This window comes from Halictus rubicundus, unplaced genomic scaffold (assembly GCF_050948215.1).
Source record: "Halictus rubicundus isolate RS-2024b unplaced genomic scaffold, iyHalRubi1_principal scaffold0208, whole genome shotgun sequence".
NCBI classification, from domain to species: Eukaryota; Metazoa; Arthropoda; class Insecta; order Hymenoptera; family Halictidae; genus Halictus; species Halictus rubicundus.
The window spans coordinates 435,474-444,974 of record NW_027488749.1 but is presented as its reverse complement, the minus strand read 5'-3'; the positions used below and the strand labels follow the sequence as shown (position 1 = coordinate 444,974).

Below are 9,501 nucleotides of genomic sequence, written 5' to 3'. Positions count from 1 at the left end.
ACAGCCGTTATCGCGGCGGTGCCGCCAAGGGGCGGCCCGGTCTTTCGATCTTAGATCGGAGGGACGTGGACAAATTTGCCACGTCACAATAGTTACTCAACGCGTACGATTCTCCTGTCCGTTTGCGCCACGTTGTTGGCCAAAATAAAGGCGCAGAGAGCCCGCCAGACCATTTGTGCACAAACACGGCAATATAATATATGCACTCTTTCGACAATGGGACGAAAGATCTCAATGAGAATGACACACGAGGAAACAGACGGTGCTTGCGTGAAGGGGGAGCATCACATCGTTTACTTGTATTGGGGAGTGTGTGCGAAGAGCTGTACTTCGGGTCTTTGGGAATCGTCACCGACGTTCACATTGCAAACTCGAACGATCGATACGGCGCGGTTTCCCGTTGGACGCTGAATGTTATAGCTTAACCACGAATATAGAAATACCTGTCGTTACGAATCGATGTTTTTCACCCGCCACCTGATGGATCGTGTTCTCTTTGATAAAAATACCTCGTGTCAACGAGACGTGTATATTATAATATACGCCTTTGGTCTGCCTGTGTGTAGGCTTCCGACAATTATATGGACAATTACGGTCGCAAGAACAGGGATGTAAGCGTCCATTCGAATCCACATATCGCGCTTCCTCGGTCTTCGCCTGTGGTGTCCGAGATACGTCCATTGGAAACGGTGGTGTTGTCTCTCCTCTAGAGAAAGAGAGGACAACAGGGTAGCCTGTGGAAAACTTGCGGTGAACGCGTTGTGTTCTTTCACGAACGTCGAGGAATAGAATGAGGGAAGGATCGGCTGTGAAGCTCGCTTTTAAAGCTGCGTGAGTCTGACACCCTACTCTGTGTGGCGATAGCGCACACACAAGCTTGGGACGAATGACCGCTGCCAGAGCCGACTGTGAGTCCCGCCCTATTTATCGAGTTCGCGTATAACAGACAGCACAAAACGTCGCCGCTTGCGTGTTCGTTAACGAACATTTATATTCGAGAGGACCGGCTGTGAAGCTTGCTTTTTAAAGCTGTGTGCGATTTTTGACACCGTACTCTCTGTGTGGCGATAATATACCAGAGCCGGCTGTGAAGTCCGCTAGTATCGAATAATCGTTCTCCGTGCACAATTGGACATGTGTTTCGAGAGGACCGGCTGCGTAGCTCGCGTAAAGCTGTGTGCGATTCTGACACTCTACTCTCTGTGTGGCGATAATATAGCGCACAAGAGCTTGGGACGAACGATCGCGCACAGCCAGAGCCGGCTGTGAAGTCCGCTAGGTATCGAGTTCATTCTCCCATAAGAGAGGAGAAGAAGTGTCGGGATCCAGTATCGGGTTGTCTATGATCCCCGTCGTTTTCTGAATTCTCCTCCTGTGTTTTTCACTTTAAAGGTTTTTCAATGTATTTTCCGCCCGGCCGTCGGATACGTGTGCATTGCATCGCGTACTCGCGACGGTTTCCGTTTCTACGGACGATCGTGTCGTCCTTAAAAACGACGCTTGAATCTCCTACGCGCGCTGGTTGGAGCTTTCAGGTATCGACGTTCTTATGAACCGCAGAACAAGAGACATAATTATATATTGATTATAAATCAAATTATACGATTACCCTGAACGGTGGATCACTTGGCTCGTGGGTCGATGAAGAACGCAGCTAATTGCGCGTCAACGTGTGAACTGTAGGACACATGAACATCGACATTTCAAACACACATTGCGGTCCACGGATACAATTCCTGGACCACGCCTGGCTGAGGGTCGTTTACGTAACCAAATACTGCTTGCGTTGCTCTTGTAAGTCCCCGCCGTCGCTTACCTCTCCATGTCGAATTGTGGAGGGCGCAAAGAGCGTTTCTGAGTCGGGTTGCAAAGATGCTACGTACGAGCGAACGATGGTCGTTTCGTCGGCGTTTGACGCGGTTCAGTGAAAGTTGCAAATTTTACATTGCGTCTAACGGTTTCTTCAGGAGAAGGAAAGAGAATGGGTATCACATTCGGACTTGCGTGAGTGTTTTGCGGCGTCGTGAGTCGTATTTTCAATACGACCGCCCGTAAACACCGCTCCGACGGTCGAAATCCCTCTCGCCTCTCTGTGGAACGATTCGCATTGCGAAAGAAGCGTTTCACTCTCGAACATTTTACGCGCTCCCGACGTCGTCTGAAATGATGCGTATACGAAAGGTATAAGAGTCTCAAGAGACTACAGTGAATGGACACAAATAAAGGAAGAGATACGGACACCCGTGTAAAATCTGTGTGCGAGACTGTGGTGTGCAACGTAAGCCCCAGGGAAATATATAAGATAAAATACGTCTGTGCGTGGATGTGTCTCTCTACACATAATTGCGGCGGAGGGTCGTCGTTGCCAGCGACTTCGACAAACATATTCTTAGAGTTCGCGAGAGAGAGGTCTCTCGTTCTACGAAAGCTTTGATGACAGATGGGCATAGCAACATTTGGCATTGTGCGGGATACGCACGCGTACTTGTATCGGGTCGAATAATTTCCCCGTCGTCGCGTGTCCTCGCTAATCCGTTGCGGATACCATCGCCACGTTCGTTGAATTGAATGACGACCGAGATATCGCGTCGTGCAGCGTTTCTGTACCCCCGTGTGTCTAGTGTAGTAGAGAAACTCCACCGGGTGTTGAAAATATATATACTCCTCTATGGTGTGACTTTGGAACATCGTTGTCACCAACGTGTTGTCACGCAGAGCACGAGAAGGTGAAGAAATAAACCTTTGTCGGTCGCCCCCTCTTTTTTTTTTCTTCATTGTCGATCGCGAGACCGTGCGATCTGTCGGTCGTCTAGTCCCCGGAAGTTCTTTTCGACGGACGTTAAAGTTAACCGGCCGATCGTCTAGCGAGAGTTTCCGATCGACGAACAAAATGAAGAAATCTCTCTATATATTATATAGAGAAAAGACACTTTGGTGTGGTGCATAAGACATATGGTTTTGTTTTATTTTTCTTTGTGCTCCTCTGTACGTTCTCGCGTACTTTTAATGCTTTCGGTGAAATATACGAAACATTTTTTTTCACGTTTGACAACCTCAGAGTAGGCAAGATTACCCGCTGAATTTAAGCATATTACTAAGCGGAGGAAAAGAAACTAACAAGGATTTCCTTAGTAGCGGCGAGCGAACAGGAATGAGCCCAGCACTAAATCCCGCAGTTCCGCCGTTGGGAAATGTAGTGTTTAGGAGGGTCCATTTATCCCGTGACGTCGAACCGCGTCCAAGTCCATCTTGGATGGGGCCATTTACCCATAGAGGGTGCCAGGCCCGTAGCGACCGGTACGCGTTTCGGGAGGACCTCTCCTTAGAGTCGGGTTGCTTGAGAGTGCAGCCCTAAGTGGGTTGTCCTGTTGAGTACTCGCGTGATCCAGGCACCTCCCCTTTAGCTTAGGTGGGCGTGAGGTTTTAGTGGGTAGTCCCCGGGGGTTCGCCCTCCGGGGAGAATCCCACATAACCCCGGCTTCCCCCAGGGAGTCGGGGTATGTATAAAACATTTCCTCACGATAAAAAAAAAAAAAAAAAAAGCCCTAAGTGGGTGGTAAACTCCATCTAAGGCTAAATATGACCCCGAGACCGATAGCGAACAAGTACTGTACGGTTCCGAGAGGATGCATGCCGCGGCCTCCATAGAATATCGTAGTTTTATGTTTATGGCGTATTTTCACATTGTCTCCAGATGTCGTTGGAGGCCCTTTTCCGATTTCATACTGTCCTTCGAAACTTCAGAAGAATGCTAATCCTCGAGTGTCGTATACGGCACTCGAAGATTCGAGCTGACAGTATTGGAAAGGTGGCCATAAAGTCAATCCGTGGGACCGTCCTTTAGAATTTCATGCGCTTCGTAGGGTCCCGGATTCGGACTTTCGCAGGCCTGATGGTTACCATCAGCGGCCAGCGGCCAAGGGTCCGCATCCCTTGTGCCACACGTGCAAAACACTTGCGGTGTTTTCGGCACGTCGCGTCCTTCCGTTACTCGAGGTACCCTCGGACCCGTGTTCCGAGAAATCGTTCGTCCCCTTGGCCCTCGGGACCGTAACCAGGCCAAGGGCCATAAATCCGCGGCGGGCCATGCAGACCCGCGTCGTCGCGCTGCTTCGGGGTAACGTCACTCGCGGATTTTCGACCGTCTTCGGCATTTTTCGGAAAGGGATGTTTTTCCCCCAAACAGGCCTTATCGAGGCATTCCGCGAGGTGTCTTGCGAACTTACTCCGAAGCAGTGAGGCAGAAACGAAAAAACCGTCGTACCGGACGTATCGAGAAACGAAAAAACCGTCCTACCGGACGTATCGCAGAAACGAAAAAACCGTCGTACCGGACATATCGAGAAACGAACAAACCGTTGTACCGAACGTATCGACATAGCTATCGGCTACTATCGTATAAGACAAATTAACTATCGGTTAATACATATTAAAGTTCCGACCACACCTCTAGAATTGTTACAACCGCGGCTCCACACAAAACAAGTCGCCCAATGTTAGTTCGGCCGGCGACAAGTGCGGGATAAAATCTAGTCGAAATAAATACGTTACTTTAAAACAACGTGTATCCGTTTTTTATCCTCGGCACGAACTCATTACAAGTACCGCGAGGGAAAGTTGAAAAGAACTTTGAAGAGAGAGAGTTCAAGAGTACGTGAAACCGTTCAGGGGTAAACCTGAGAAACCCAAAAGATCGAATGTGGAGATTCATCGTCAACGAGGCTGGCTTCCGTTGGTGCACAGATACCCCGTATGGGCCTTCGTGGTTTCCAGTGCGAGGGTACACCATCTTCGCAAATGTTCCGGTCGCGTAGTCGTGCCCTTCTCCCTTAATAGAACGTCGCGACCCGTTGCGTGTCGGTCTACGACCCGAGTTGTTGCCTGTCGTGTCGCTACGTGCGCACACGGCAGACGCTCGATAGCCTGACCGGCTGCCTGACGGTACTCTGACGGTATCGGGCCGCAACCAATCCATTCTCGAATGTGTGTGCGTCAGGCCCGCCGCAAGCTCGGTTAGTTTTACCCGAAGGTACGGACATGGTGCCGGCTTCGAGCCTAACCAGCTGTTAGCAGGCGGTGTCCTCGGACTGGCCAAGCTTCGAATTACCGGTCAGCGACGCTACTGCTTTGGGTACTCTCAGGACCCGTCTTGAAACACGGACCAAGGAGTCTAACATGTGCGCGAGTCATTGGGACATGTAAATCTAAAGGCGCAATGAAAGTGAAGGTCGTACCTTTGCGTCGACCAAGAGAGGATGGGCTGTGTTACGATGCGGCCTCGCACTCCCGGGGCGTCTCGTTCTCATTGCGAGGAGAGGCGCACCCAGAGCGTACACGTTGGGACCCGAAAGATGGTGAACTATGCCTGGTCAGGACGAAGTCAGGGGAAACCCTGATGGAGGTCCGTAGCGATTCTGACGTGCAAATCGATCGTCGGAACTGGGTATAGGGGCGAAAGACTAATCGAACCATCTAGTAGCTGATTCTCTCCGAAGTTTCCCTCAGGATAGCTGGCTCTCTATCTCTTTGGTGAACCTGTGCAAGTCTCATCTGGGCCGAAACGACCTCAACCTATTCTCAAATTTTAAATGGGTGAGATCTCTGAGATCAAGATATTATTGGGATCAGAGTGCCAAGTGGGCCAATTATGGTAAGCAGAACTGGCGCTGTAGGATGAACCAAACGCAGAGTTAATGCGCCTAAGTCGATGCTTATGGGATACCGTAAAAGGCGTTGGTTGCTTAAGACAGCAAGACGGTGGCCATGGAAGTCGGAATTCGCTATGGAGTGTGTAACAACTCATCTACCGAAGTAACTAGCCCTGAAAATGGATGGCGCTGAAGCGTCGCGCCTATACTCCGCCGTCAGCGGCAAGTGGGGTTGGACGTTTGCGTTGTTTGCGTAATCGTCCTCCATGAAGGTCTGACGAGTAGGAGGGTCGCGGCGGTGTGCGCAGAAGGGTCTGGGCGTGAGCCTACCTGGAGCCGCCGTCGGTGTAGATTTTGGTGGTAGTAGCAAATACTCCAGCGAGGCCCTGGACGACTGACGTGAAGAAGGGTTTCGTGTGAACAGCCGTTGCACACGAGTCAGTCGATCCTAGGCCCTAAGAGAAATCCTATGTAGATGAGGTGTCCTAAGAGCTAATGTACAAACACACACACACCCATCGGGCGAAAGGGAATCCGGTTTCTATTCCGGAACCCGGCAGCGGAACCGCATACCATTCGGGCCCTCGTAAGAGTGTTCGTCGAGTAACGCAAAATGACCTGGAGACGCCGTCGGGAGATCCGGGGAGAGTTTTCTTTTCTGTATAAGCGTTCGAGTTCCCTGGAAACCTCTAGCAGGGAAATAGGGTTTGGAACGTGAAGAGCACCGCAGTTGTGGCGGTGTCCGGATCTTCCCCTCGAACCTTGAAAATCCAGGAGAGGGCCACGTGGAGATGTCGCCCGATTCGTACCCACATCCGCAGCAGGTCTCCAAGGTAAAGAGCCTCTAGTCGATAGATTAATGTAGGTAAGGGAAGTCGGCAAATTGGATCCGTAACTTCGGAATAAGGATTGGCTCTGAGGAGCGGGGCGTGTCGGGCTTGGTCGGGAAGCGGGTCTGGCTGACGTGTCGGGCCTGGGCGAGGTGAACACATTGATGGGAATCCGAGCTCGGTCCCGTGCCTTGGCCTCCCGCGGATCTTCCTTGCTGCGAGGCTTCCGTCTAGAACGGTCGTCCTCTTCGGCCGCCATTCAACGCTCAGCTCAGAACTGGCACGGAGGTGATCCGCTCGAGGCCCCGCCCAGGGGACCCGCTCGAGCTGCGGTCGGATGGCCGGAACTGGGGTCGGAACTGGAACTGGACCGGGATGCTGCGGCGGCGTGACTGCTACGATGCATATCTTGCCCGTGAAGATTGAAGATTGGATGATGCGCGGACGTCTCGCGACACCGAGATATGTCGAATGTATCGGGATATCGGACTCTAGAGCGCGGAATAACTTACGTAACTGATATTTACGTCCGGCGCGACGGGGCATATGGTACTTAAGGATTATATGAATTGTGAAATCAACGTCACTACCTGTATCAGTATTTCCCGTTGAAATCGGTTCACACAGATCCACTGAAACAGATTGTGCTAGTAAGAAACGTACCGAACGCCTGGTGTGCTCAGCGTACAAGTGGAAATACGGATGAGTATATATGTCGAATGTAGAAATAAAACAGGTACCACGATCCACGATTCGGGTGGGGGGGGGGGTTGCACGATATTGAATTAATACGAGATCGAGTAAGATATAATATATTGAATGAAATAATGAAGTACAAATCAGAACTAGAACTAACTATGAGCTAAGCGTGAGATATGGAAAGACTTGGAAAAGCAAGACCGTTCGACGGCGGATGGAAATCGCGAGATCAGAGACGACCGTTCGCCTCGAGATCGGAACAAGATCTGATTTGCATAGCTCTTCATTAACCTCCTACGCTCAGAGCCATGCGGCGGGGGCGGCGCTGATAGTGGGGCGTCGCTGGAATGGGGCGATGACGCGGCCCCGTAACTATGGCGGACGGCTGTTGCTGGCGGTGAGCCGCCTCGTTATCAAAGATCTTATCGCTTATAGTCGAGCGATGTATAAGAGCGAGACGCGTGTTTGTACAATGAAGCGGATAGTGAAGTATAAGGTATCGAAAGAGTTAAGAACGAGTGATGTAGCGTAGCGGCTGAACAATACGAGGAACTTATGCTATGATTACAGGTTTTTGCAAGTCTTACAATATTTGACAAGTGTTACGGTAAGTATAATAGGATTAAGGTAGGTATAGTACAGGTAGGTATAGTAAGGCACGTATCGAACAAGGTGAGTAATAATGTAATCTTATCAGCTAGGTTATTATGCTATATCTTATGACTAACGCAACACATCGGCAGACGTGACAACAGTGTGGTCGTCCCTTTCGAAGGACCGAATCTCTGCAAAGTGTGCCTACAGAGAGGTAGAAACTTCATATTCATTAGACCAACCGAGCTTAGTAAGCACATAGAGGAAGATCATCTGTCCGCAAAAATCATCTGGTCGTGCAGAAGATGTGGGAAGACGTTTGGAAAGCTACATCCTCTTAGCTGCCACCTTCCAAAGTGTAAAGGCAAGCCAGCCGATCATGAACACAGATGCATCAGATGCGAGATGAGCTTTCGCACGAAAAGTGGCCTATCACAGCACGAGCGGCATAGACATCCTGTTGCGAAAAACGAAATGAGAATCACAGCTGCCAATAGGACACCAAAGCCGAAGGGGGCGCCTAGCTCGGTATGGTCAGATGAAGAAGTAAAAAAGCTTGTTGCACTTAATGAAACCTTTTAACCGTACATTCTCTCTGCTCGTCTTTGTATATTAATTCTTTCTCTGTCTCGGCTACGCAAGAATAATCTATACGACCTCGCGGGGGCCGGTTACTACCCTGAATTCCCTACGCGTGTTAATTCGCGAAGGAGATGGATTCGTGCCTCCAGGCACTGGAAAGCGGTGAGGTTTGGACGAGACAAATAAAGTTTGTAGACAAATTTCTGGTAAAAGGACGGTATATTCTTGGAAGAACTATTTATAGAATGTGCTCACAGAAGAGCTGTTTGTATACAGGACGGCCCGTGATCTTTCGCGTTGTTCCGAGCAATAAATTCCGTTGCGATGACGCGCAGAATACCGAGTATCGATAATCCGTACCGAATTCTCGTAACACGTAAACACACAATGTATACCGTGTTACGACGCACGCAGCTCGCTCGCTTTGTCTCTACGCCTGGTTTCTCGAGAACCGATCTCAACGATTTTAATATGAATTGCGCCCCGTAATATGCGAATTCGTGACCTGTCTAACCAACCGCGCACTCGGCCGCAAATACGTACGAGTGGTCTGGTTGGAGACACACACTAAAAACCCCTGGCACTCCACGCAACCAAGAAGTTTACTCTTCGGCACGATACGTGGCCTCCGAGCAATCTCCGTATAGGTAGCGGCAGAGCGACAAGGATCGTGCACAGTCCGATCGCTCTAATTTGACCCGTGTGCCCGACGGTTGAACGACTCGTGCGACCTCGTGATCGATCGAAGTCGAACCTGTCAGACCACCCAGGTACTTGGCCGAATTCTCGTACAAATGGCCCAAGTGGAGACACACACTAAAAACCCCTGGCACTCCACGCAACCAAGAAGTTTACTCTTCGGCACGGTATGTGGCCTCCGAGCAATCTCCGCGGAGGCAGCGGCATAATATCAGCGATCGTGCGGGGTTCGGTCGTATCGATTCGATCCGACGGGAAATCGTGCGTTCGTTCGAACAATCCGTACGCGTACTACGCACTGCACGGTTATGGACTTGTCAGACCATTCATGCACTCGTCCGAATACTCGTATAAGTGGTATGGATGGAGACGCACACCAAGCCGTCGGTCACGCCACGCTACCAAAGACTATGCTCTTCGGCACGATACGTGGCCTCCGAACGTATTCT

The 9,501-nt window shown here is 50.4% G+C and overlaps 1 long non-coding RNA gene and 1 other non-coding gene across 2 annotated transcripts; both read left to right on the top strand.

The window, feature by feature from the left end:
* Positions 1–1,606: 1,606 nt before the first annotated feature.
* On the top strand, positions 1,607–1,761 carry LOC143364011 (5.8S ribosomal RNA). The gene has a single exon (XR_013083961.1). It is a non-coding gene; the product is annotated as a 5.8S ribosomal RNA (ribosomal RNA).
* A 1,788-nt stretch (positions 1,762–3,549) lies between these two features.
* Positions 3,550–5,103, top strand: LOC143364010 (uncharacterized). The gene is made up of 2 exons (XR_013083960.1): positions 3,550–3,615; positions 4,612–5,103. It is a non-coding gene; the product is annotated as an uncharacterized LOC143364010 (long non-coding RNA).
* Positions 5,104–9,501: the final 4,398 nt, after the last annotated feature.